Genomic DNA, 12,574 nt, shown 5'->3' with positions numbered 1-12,574 from the left:
CCCATGAGCTCATCATGCAAATTAGACCAAGATGAATCAGGTAAATCTGTAGATCAAAAACTTTATAGAGGTATGATAGGATCTTTACTGTATCTTACTGCAAGTAGACCTGATATTATGTTTAGTGTTTGCATGTGTGCTAGATATCAGGCTAATCCTAAAGAATCACATCTAGCTGCAGTTAAGAGAATTTTTAAATACTTAATAGGAACTAAGAATATAGGGCTATGGTACTCTAAAGAATCTAGCCTAAACTTAATAGGATACACAGATTCAGACTTCGCTGGATGTAAGCTTGATAGAAAAAGTACCAGCGGGTCTTGTCAATTTTTAGGAGAAAACCTAATCTCATGGTTTAGCAAGAAACAAAACTCGGTTGCATTATCCACTGCTGAAGCTGAATATGTTGCAGCCGGGAGTTGTTGTGCTCAGATCTTGTGGATTAAACAACAATTAGAAGATTATGGCATTAAACAAGATAAAATTCCTATTAACTGTGATAATACAAGTGCCATTAATCTAACTAAAAATCCAATTCAGCACTCAAGAACTAAACACATTGAGATAAGACATCACTTCATAAGAGATCATGTATTGAATGGTGATGTGACACTCCAATTTGTTTGTACTGATAATCAATTAGCAGACATTTTTACAAAACCCCTAAGTGAAGAGAGGTTTAGTGTGCTTAGAAGGGGATTAGGAGTGATTGATCCATCCTAGTGGTAGTTTCCACTAGATTCATTGATTTTGATAATTAGATTGTGGTTAAATTGGAGTTTCTTTTCAAAGATCATCAAATCAGATCGAAATTTAGTGATTTTCCCTCATTTGGCACGATAATAGCATGATTTTTAGGTGCGTGCCAAGGTTAGAGACGACTCGAGTAAGTTTCAGAGCCGGCTCCTAAGGGGGAGTCGACTCGCGCATTGGCGGGAGTCGACTCGCAAAGATGGCAGCAGAGGGAGAGTCGACTCGCATACAGTCGGGAGTCGACTAGAGGTCTACAGGCGCATAAGGAGAGTCGACTCGCGCATATTCTGGAGTCGACTCGAGGTCGAGTCGACTCGCAGTCGGGATCCGACTTTTTAACCCTAGATTTGTCGTTTCGAAAACACTTTTCTCTCAAGCCGCCACTGTTCAAAAAGCCCTAGAGCCGACTCCTAGGTCGTCCCCGATCATCTCCAACCCCTTTTTCGTCGATTTTTTCACCGGTTCTTAGGGTTTTCGTCCGTTCCTAGGTCGTCTCCGGTCCGTCCCAAGCTTCCTCCGTCGACCTCTCACCGTTCTTTAGGTTTTCATCCCGTCTAGGTCAAAATGCCGCGTAAGACCGTAGTTAGGAAGAGGTCCCGACCCGAGGCCGGTCCCGAGCGGCGCTCCAAGGCGCGGCACGATCCAGCGAGGCAACCACCTCCGGCTCGTTCCCCGCCTAGGGCGGTTCCCGCGAGGCCATTGGCCGGGAAGGCCGTCACCACCGGGAGATATGTCAGTTTCGACTATCTCTCCCGGGAAGGGTTCACCATAGGTGATAGGCTTAGAGCCCAGGGCCTAGAGTACTTCCTCACTTTAGATCTCCCCACATATCCAGGGCTTGTTAGAGAGTTCTATGGTACCGTCCATCGAAGAGATGGAGGTATCGAGGGCACAGTAGCCGGTGTCCCTCTGTTCATCACGGAGGATCTCATTGCACACATCCTCCATCTTCCACTAGTAGGGGTGGCTCCCACACACCCCGAGGACCGGGTTGAGGCCCTTACGACCGTTCTAGGGCATCCACCCCAGTCACCCATAGACGAGGTATCCGCTAGCTCACTACCGATTGAGATGCGGATCCTCTTGAGTATTTTGTCTAGGTCCATCTTCCCTAAGACAGGGAGATTTGATTTTGTAAATGAAAGAGACCTAGCTCTTATGTTTTACATTCTTCAGGACACCCCAATCAACTTCCCTAAACTCATCTATAGGTATATGTGTGAGCCCCTAGATAGACCTAGGCTCACCCTACCCTACGGCATGGTCTTCACATTATTGTTTAGGGAGTACGAGATTCCTATCCCTGACGGGGAACCCTCTCGCACATTGCGATGGACTGATCGCATGTGTACGGGGACCCTGCACAGGATGGGGTTTCGGAAGAGAGAGAGGATCTGGGTTAGGAAGTCGTCCCTCACCTTACAGACCACCAGACCTTTTCCCAGTCCTGAGCCCGATTCAGACTACCCAGACCTTCCAGACCATCCAGACCTTCCATCCACTCCTCCTGCTCCTACCACCTCCGCCGGACCCTCCTCCTCAGCTCCACCCACTCAGCCTATGGAGGTCCGGATCTCGTCTGAGCAGCTCCGGGAGCTGCGGCAGGAGATAGTCCGAGATCTGCTCCAGGAGCTCCGAGGTTCGGTGCCTGCTCCCACTCCTGCACCCGTATCTTCTCAGTTGGTCCCTTCCTTGACAGCCGTGACTGACATGACGGCTCATGTATGGGAAGAGATCTACAATGTCCGGAGTTTGGTCCAGGGTCAGTCCTCCAGTATGAGTGAGGTCACGGGCATCACTCGGAAGATGCGCGATGACATCCGGAAGGACATGAGCACCACCACCCAGGGGGCCGAGCGCTTGTCGAATGTGCTCATCGACAAGTTGGACGCACTTCAGACGTCGGTGACTGCGCTTCAGACGTCGGTGACTGAGCTCTCCACTACACATAGCAGAGCCACTACGTCCATTATCACTCAGCTCGGGCATGTTACAGATGCAGTCACCCTCCTCATGGAGCAGAGCAGACTGAGAGGGGGAGCCACATCCTCGAGAGGAGGAGCTACATCCTCGAGAGGAGGAGCCACCTCCTCGAGAGGAGGGGATACATCCTCGAGGGGAGGAGCTTCATCCTCGAGGAGACCATAGATGTTCTTTTTGATTTGTTTTGTATTGCTTTACTTTGCTTATTGTATTCTCACATGTACTGACATACAAATTAATACAATGAGTAGCCGCATTTTTCTGCAATTCTGTGCCATTTGATGATTGATTGGTTGTGCCATTGATTGTGTGTGATTACCTCCTTTTTGATATGATGACAAAAAGGGGGAGAAATATGTATAAAATATGTAAAAGGGGAGAAATATGTATAAAATTTGTAAAAGGATTCAATGGAAATCAATAAAAAGATAAAGTCTTAAAACACACAAATTTGTTCTAAGTGGATTCGGTACCTCGAGGCTCATTATCTCTCTTTTGGGGCTCCTAATGGAGTAATCTCCAGAATCTATTCAAGGGATATTCGGAGATTAGTTGAATCCTACTCAAGAATAAATTGACAGATTTTTCCTCTAAAAACAAAAAATTCAGTTCAAAAACTTCAAAGCATTAAAAGGAAATTCAGAGAATCAAAACATAGTAGAATGCATATGTTGAGGGGGAGAATCTGAATTTTAATCAAGCTAAATCATTAATGACATATAAGCCAAACAATTGATTGCATAATATGAAGGCTTATATAATTCCAAATGAAAGGGGGAGCTTTAACTCCGAAACTTATTGTTTCACTCCTTTCAAACTTGGATAAATTAAATTACCAGACATTTGAATTCATTTATGGATTTTATTTCATTGTTTATTGCGCAATTCACTTTACATATACTCAATGTTTTGTCATCATCAAAAAGGGGGAGATTGTGGAATGATTGATTAAAACCCCATTTGATTTTGATGAGCTCAAAGCATTTGAGTATATCTTTTGATTACTAATGAATTCAATTGAGTGTTTCAGTGAAAATCCTGTCTAAGTGTCTCTAGACTTGGTTCATAGTATTTTGGATAAGCTAAGAAGTCAGCCTGAACCAAAGTCTGAGACGCGAGTCGACTCCCGAGTATCACGAGTCGACTCCAAGCGTATCAAGTTCACTGGTACGAGCTCGAGTCGACTCCAGGGTAGTAAGAGTCGACTCCAAGAGGAACACACAGAAAAAGTCAGAGAGCAGTTTTCAGGTCTGAGATTCGAGTCGACTCCAGTGGAACGCGAGTCGACTCCAATGGTTGGCAAGTCGACTCCAAAGAAAGCATGAGTCGACTCTCAGCGGAACACAAAGAAAAAGTCAGAGAGCATTTTTGGGACTCTGAGATTCGAGTCGACTCCCGCAGTACGCGAGTCGACTCCGAGACTCCGCGATCATCAACAGACAGAAGATCAAGTTACTGCCTCTGAGATCCGAGTCGACTCCCAGACAGCTCGAGTCGACTCCAAGACAGCTTCACATCAAAAGGCAGAAGACCAAGTTTCGGAAACTGAGAGCCGAGTCGACTCCGAGGAAATTCGAGTCGACTCCAAGACTGGACGAGCCAAAAAGACAGAGGATCGGGAGTTCGGGCTCTGAGATTCGAGTCGACTCCCAGGACAGTCGAGTCGACTCGAGTGGACAAAATTCAAAATTGGATCCACGGACTTCAGTGGATGAGCCGACTCCAAAATTGCCAAGTCAGCTCCAGAAGTTGGCGAGTCGACTCCGGGTCAAGACGAGTCGAAACCAGTCGTGAAGGCAACTTTAATTCAAATTTGGAACAGTTGCCGAGTCGACTCCGGAAGAGTATGAGTCGACTCCCGCTACAGTCGAGTCGACTCCTGATCGCACGAGTCAACTCCAACCCACCAACGGACACATTGTCAGGCTGCGCAGAGTGTGCAGAACGGGCAGAAAAAGCACTCTAACGGCTAGTTTCTGTGGGGGTTGGTTTAAATAGCCACAGAGGACTGTAGCAAGGCAGAGAACACTCATTCCACTCCAACTAATCAAGCATTCAAGCTCTGCAACGTGTTCTTCAACGAAAAAGAGGAAGATCTGCATTTACTGCATCCACCTACATCTTCCCAGCAATTAAAGCCTCCTCCTCCTGCATTCAAGTCGACTACTCATTCAAGAGGAGACCAGAAGTTTAAGAAGCCATTCCTCTTCTCCAACCTAAAAGCGTTTGAGGCTTCTTAACTTCATTTATTGTTCATATTGTCTTTTATCTGCTTTTGAGAAGCTGTATTTTTCTGTTTCTTCTTTTCATCTACACATTGTATTTGCTTGGTTCAATCGGGGGATTGAATCAAGGGGATTGAGGTTGGTTGGTGAGCCGAGTGTTGATGACCCAAAGATTGACTCATAGATTGATTTTGATGATCACAAAACCTTGAAGTATAGATACTAATGTTTATGTTGCAAGGAGAAAGATATTTATTTTGCAAGGAACATAGCAAGTTGGAAGAACACAAGAAGGCCTCCAAAAGCTCTCAAGAAAAGTTGGAAGAAAGCTACAGTTTATTGGCCCAAGTCTCAAGTTCAAAGGATTCAAATTGGAGGAGCAAATTCAAAGGAAAATTCAAAAGAATAGTCTTCGAGTCGACTCCTGAGGAATTCGAGTCGACTCCGATGCTTGTCGAGTCAACTCCAGAGTAGAACGAGTCGACTCCAGGGTGTAACAGGCAGAAAAGTCAGAGAGCGATTTTCGACCCTGAGATTCGAGTCGACTCCTGTGGAACACGAGTCGACTCCAATGGTTGGCGGGTCGACTCCAAAGAAAGCGAGAGTCGACTCTCAGTGGAACACAAAGAAAAAGTCAGAGGGCAGTTTTCGGACTCTGAGATTCGAGTCGACTCCCAGACAGCTCGAGTCGACTCCAAGGCAGCACTACACCAAAATGGCAGAAGGCTGTGTTTCTGAAACTGAGAGCCGAGTCGACTCCGGAACAGTTCGAGTCGACTCCAAGACCAGACGAGCCAAAATACAGAGGATCGGGAGTTCGGGCTCTGAGATTCGAGTCGACTCCCAGGACAGTCGAGTCGACTCGAGTGGACAAAATTCAAAATTGGATCCACGGACTTCAGTGGATGAGCCGACTCCGAAAATGCCAAGTCAGCTCCAGATGTTGGCGAGTCGACTCCGGGTTAAGTCGAGTCGACTCCCAGTCGAAGCAAGCACATTAATTCAAATTTGGAACAGTGGCCGAGTCGTCTCCAGTAAAGCACGAGTCGACTCCTGCAACAGGCGAGTCGACTCCAGATCGCGCGAGTCGACTCCGATCCCAACGGTAATATTGTCAGGAGGAGCAGACTGTGTCCAACGGCTCTATTTTTGTCTCTAACGGCTATATTCTTGCTTCCAAGCCATCTAAAGCTATAAAAAACAAGAGGAGAGCTAGGGGAGAAGGCATGAAAGTGGGAGAGAACATTTAGGAAAGAGATTCCAAAGAGATTACAAGGGAAATCTCCCATAAGCACAAAAGGGCCATCCAAAGCGTAATAGAGAGAAGAAGAGCATCCAAGAGAATCCCAAAGCTTCCTCTCCATCCGTGTGCTGCGTCGGTGATCCTCTACTTCGTGCCAAATCAGAAGAGGGTCAAGTAAAGAAGAAGCCAAGCTCCTCCATCTTCAAAACTCGTTTGAGGGCTTCTCTTTACTCTATTTGATTATATTGTTATATTTGCTTGCTTAAGAAGCTTTGATTTGTTTTACACTTTGTTTTAATATCTTGTAACTTGATTCAATCAAGGGATTGATTCAAGGGGTTAAGGTTTGTTGGTGAGCCAAAGGGAAAACCAACGGTGTTAGGTTTGTTGGTGAGCCAAGGGTAAAACCAACGTGTGTAAGGGTTCGATTGTGATCCCGGAAAAACAATCGGGGAGGTTCTAGTCGGTGAGCCTGGGAAAACCGACCGAGTTCGTTGTGCGCTCGTAAAACAACAAGTTGGGTTGTGAGCTTGTAAAACAACCGGCTGTAATCTGTAGGATTATAGTGAAATTCCCAAGAGGTCTTGGGGAGTGGATGTAGGTGCTGGGATGCACCGAACCACTATATGTTTGTTGTGTTTGTAATGCTTCTTGTTATTGTCTAACTAACACACTTACTTACTTAGATAAATTGCTTGCTTAACTCTTATCCGCGCATCCTTTAGTTGCAAGCATATTCAATCAAGTCACATTCTATACATCAAACTGTTGCTAAGTTTAACTTTCACTGTGCATCTATACAACTTAGCATAATTAATCAAAAAGTTTCAGAAATAGCTTAAAAGTTTTAAAAGACCCAATTCACCCCCCCTCTTGGGTTGTATCTACTGGGCAACAAGTGGTATCAGAGCAGGTGCTCAAATATTATTTGTAGTCTTAACCGACTAGAGCCAAAGATCATGACAACTCAAATAGATAGTTTTCTAGGAGAAGGACAATCAATTGATACACCTCCACTATTTAATGGCATAAACTATACACATTGGAAAATACGCATGCGGATTTTTATACAATCACTTGATTATAATTTATGGAGCATTATAGTCAATGGAACACACACAAACACTAGTCATAATGAGAAAATGGTTCAACAAAATTCAAAAGCCATGAACCTATTATATTGTGCACTAGATAGGAATGAGTTTAATTGCATATCTTCCTGCATGACTGCTAAAGAAATATGGAATATGCTTGAAGACAAATATGAATGCACTAACAAATCTGAAACATCATGTGTAGAACAAGAGCAGTATCATATTGCAAATCCATACTTCGTGGCACAAGAGGTACATGCTGAAACTGAAAGCAATTTTACATTTGATGAACTCCATGATGCCTTTTCTGATTTGTATTTAGAATATAAGAAACTTATTTGTAAGAACAAGAACTTGAAGAATGAAAATCAAATTCTAATAGATGAAAAACTGAAACTAACTAGTAAAATTGAAATCTTAGTTAAAGAAAATCAAGAACTAAATCAAAGAGATCAACTTCTCACTGAAAGTCAAGATAAACTTAAGAAAAACAATGAATTACTTTCAGAAGATAACAGAAGATTAACTAAAGAAGTTGACAAATTAAAACCTATTGTTGAACGATTTTCCTTCAGCTCTGAAAAATTGAACCTAATGATAAATAATCAAAGAGCTGAATTTGATAAAGTTGAATTAGGATATCAACCTTGGTACACCCAAAAATCTTTTAAGAATATGGTTGTTAAAACAGTTTTTAATTATTCTAAAATAGATTCTTATAATACTGATAAACAAAAGCTAAGTAAAATCTCTTCTGTTGTTCCTAAATCTATACATTACAAATTTGATGAACCTAAAAGGCAAAAACAGAAAACTGAAGGTTTATCTACTACTTATGTTAGATCTATATTTAAATTCAACAAGAGGATACAGAAATACATCCCTTGTAATCCTAAAATCTTTAAATTTATGGACAAAATAGCTATTAAGAAAATATGGATTCCAAGAGGAACAATTATAGCTAACCTACAAGGACCCAAAAGAGCTTGGGTTCCTAAGTTGAAAATATGATTATTTTTCAGCAAGCATGTGTAGCTATCCAAGGTTCTAATGAAAGATGTTATCTAAACAAAGGGTGCTCTAGACATGTGTTAAAGAATTGAATTTAAAATGTAATTAAGAAGAATGATTTAAATAAAAGAAAGAATGAAATAAGTAATTCTTACATCTTCTCGTATTGAAATTACTTTATTAGTTGATTAAAACATAACTTGCAAGTATTAATCATTTTTGTGATATAAGTGATATTTTTTTTTGGTATGAAAAGAAAATATATTCAAATCACTTCATTTTATAGTATGCTCCACTCACTATTGGATAAGTTGCTAAATGATTAATTAATTTATTAAAAATAACTCTATGAATTCTCTATATGCTTGATTAAGAATTTTTATCCATGGCATTATTTTTTATTGATCATAAATATGATAATGTGTACTTGGTATGCTTTTGAATATATGCACTATGAATACCAAGATTAAAGAAACCATCCTTGGCACATAGAATCAACTCATGCTAGTATGTACTTAATCTCAAAAGACCTTGCCATAGTCTTACTTAGATTATCTACTTAAAGGTCAAAGTTTTGCTATGCATGCTAACTAAGGAAACAAACAAAAATCATTTCTAAATCTAAAGATGTTGTTTCCATCTCTAAGTTTTCAAAAGCTTACATTGGATTTGTTCTTGGAAAATAAAACTGAAGTAATTTTCTGTATTTACTAAATCTTGTAAAAGCGTTTCAAATGAAAAAGGTTTCCAAACTGTGAAGATCATGGCACAGTGTTGAAAACCAAAATCCTGATTAAGGTTATACAGAAAATAATATTAAATTCAATTATTTCAGCTCCAAGGACATCATAAGTAAAATAGGATTAATAAAATTCTTGAAGAAATGAAAAAGACAATTATGTATGATAGTCATCTACTTAAGTAATTTTTAAAAGACTATCATCACTGCTTGTCATACATATGATTTCTATTAGATCTATTTTTGATGAAAATTTTGATCTTCTGAAAAATGAAAAATGAACCATTGCATATCTTTCATATTTTTCAGTCGTACATGTTATGCTTGATATGCTCTTATGAAAATAATGCCAAATCTGATAGAGATATGTCTATCCTTGGATATCATTCATCAAGCAATGCATATAGAATATTCAATGAAAAGTTTTTAGTTGCAAAAATATCAAGTCATTTTATTCTTTATGAGACTAATGATTTATTATTAAGATACTAAAATTAAATTATGTATGTATATGGTTAATATTTTACATATAACAATCTGAAAACTTGTTGATAATTATAACCAAATTAAATTTTTCAGAAATACACTTAATGAAGAAAAACTGATGACTACTAAAAGACTAAATCAAGAAAAGATGAAATAGATCTTGATTCTTGCATGATTAGAAGTAAAGATCACCATTATCATTTGCTTGCTTTATGAGCTTTATATTCTATCAAATGAATGCACTCCTAGGTACTTATTTTATTAAAGAAGATATATGTTAAATAACCACCATATTTGAAAACACTCATTACAAATATAATAAAGCAATATGTGATTTGAAACAAGCATCAAAAGCAGGATATAAAAGCTTAAGCAACCTTTTTGATATAAAGTAATAGTGATAATTCTTTGCATCAAAAAATGTGTGATATCTTACTTGCTCAAAGTATACATTAATGACATCATTCTTGGTTCTACTAATGGAGATTTATATGAAGATTTTACTTAGCTCATGTAAGGTGAGTTTGAAATATGTATGATGAACATCTCCTCTCAAACTCCAAATTAAGATAAACAAGAAAGGGGATCTTCATTGACCAAAGTTAGTCCACAAGAAAACTCTTATAGAAGATTGGCATGAAGAAGGTATGTCTATGACCCCATCTTGTAGAATTTGAAAAGGATGAGCAAAGTAGATCTATTGTTTTAAAGCTGTATTGAAGCATGATAGAATAATTATTTTATCATACAGCTAGTAGATCAGATTGTATGCTCATTATGTGACCTTATGCAAAGACTTCAATCTAACTTTAATGAATCATATTTTATTGATAACAAATAAATCATAATCAGAGTTTTGATAGAAACAACTGTTCAAGATAAAGTTGATTAAAACTTAGCTAACATGTCTTATTAATAATTATCTTAAGCAAATAGAATCTAAGCTCAATTGATTCTGAAAATAAAAAATTGATTTGACCTTGATAAATCTTTCTATTGCTTCACATGCTTGTCTTTGAACCTTCTTGGTTAATGAAACTATCTCTTATGTTCAAGTGACATGTGTTTGCTTATATTTGGCAATCTCTTGAGTAAAATGACTCAACATTCAATTGTTGTCATATCTTACGATTGAATCACCTAGTTAAGAAATATGCTATATGAATGTTTTGTATCTTGAAGAAACTAATGACTTTCCTTCAAGAAAGAAAAGAATTTTGTTAATAATGCAGGATCCTTGAGCAAGAAAATGAGAGATTTCAACTTGAAGGATATCTCCATGTAAGATACAATAAACATTCACCTGCAAACAAGAGAGAGGACCTTCTTCAGCCAAAAGTTCATACATAAGAAATCTAGTAGATATTTGACTGAAGAATGCAGAATGAATTGGTAATTCTAGATACTTCTCTCATAAATTAATTGAGCAAAGTCAATAACTTAAATCTTATTATGGCATGATTAAATTCTTTAATTATTAATTTTTGATATCATGTCTATATATGTATTGACTGACTTATACTTTTAGAAACTGTTTCATGGTTTGCCCAAACTAAATTATTTCTTTGCCTATATCATAACCATGAAATACACAAGTATATGCTTAAAATTTTGATGTAAAATAACTTGTGAGAAGTTATGAATCCTTGAGCACAATGAAAATGTTGTTTGCATGATATACATCTATATGATACATAAGATTATTTCTTTATTCTGCTCTTTCATGTAAATTACTTGAGAATAACAAAAAGAGAGAGAGATAAAGAAAAGAAAATGGATATTATTCAAGAGATGTAAGATTTAAGCAAAGGCAAATACTCCAATCTTAAGAAAAAGCAAAACAAGCATAATATATTCGGTACATTTGGAAGGGATAAAATTCGTAATTAATTACACTGAAACAGGGAGAGTTTGAAGTAAACTTTATAAATTTTCTATATTGCTCATCATAGGGATGGTGCCAATGGGGAGGCTAGTGGTAGTACCCGGCACTATTTGACCCAACTATTCGGTGTAGGGCATATTAGGGACGGCACAAGAGGGAGGCTAGTGGTAGTACCTCGTGCCCCTTCCCAACTCCGCCGGATAGGGAGCAAATAGAGTATAGAGCATAAGAAAATAAAAATGAAAGACAAAGTAAATGAAAATATATAAGAAGAATAAATTCGAATTGTTAGTCACTTGGAAACATACCCTAAGGATGAAATCAGTGCAAGATTATAATTAAATAGGGGAAGTTTAAAAAAAAAAAATGACTTTGATCCTTGACATGCTTATTCTTATTATTTTAATGCATGACTTAACACTTAATATATTTTGCATATGGTATGATGTCTTGGTTTATGGGTTCTCAATATTTTACAATACTTCATGCTTGGATAATTTGATTGAATGTTAGGAATACTACATAAATTTTTTATTTTGGTGTCACTGAAAAGAAATTTCAGATTTGTCGTTCACAATCATCGTTAAAAATCTGAAAGTTGAATAAATTTGTAAAAAGGAGTAGAGAAGAATATCTCTATTTAGGCAAAATGAATTGAGTCTATTTTATCCTTCAACTTGCCTAAATTTGGTATATAATGTTCTAATTCGTACCAAAACTCAACATTTAATACAAAGATTCTGAATATGCTCTTATATGTTTGAAATATGTGTTTTCAATCGTAATGATTTAAGATGAGCTACAATGTGGAAGATCCATATCTCAAATTATGACTTTGAAAGCCTCTATTGAAAATCCTATGTAATTCAGAATCTGATTTTGTATAAAAGCTTAAACTCCATATGATTTCTAAATAAAATCTTAATTTAAGAGAAACAGAATTAATTTTGATACCTAGGTTGATTGCTCCGATACGCATCCGAAACATATCATTTCTTATCTTCAAAGTATACTAATATTGATCCAAATGATGTGTCTTACGATGATCTTGATTGCAAGCAAATATTTTTTAAATAAATGACTTTATTTTAATATTTAAAAATTTTTACTGAACTTCATGTATACATTGCTGAAAAACTGTGATTAAGAAATTGA

This window comes from Phoenix dactylifera, unplaced genomic scaffold, assembly GCF_009389715.1.
Source record: "Phoenix dactylifera cultivar Barhee BC4 unplaced genomic scaffold, palm_55x_up_171113_PBpolish2nd_filt_p 000673F, whole genome shotgun sequence".
Classification (NCBI taxonomy): Eukaryota; Viridiplantae; Streptophyta; class Magnoliopsida; order Arecales; family Arecaceae; genus Phoenix; species Phoenix dactylifera.
This window is presented reverse-complemented; position numbering follows the sequence as displayed.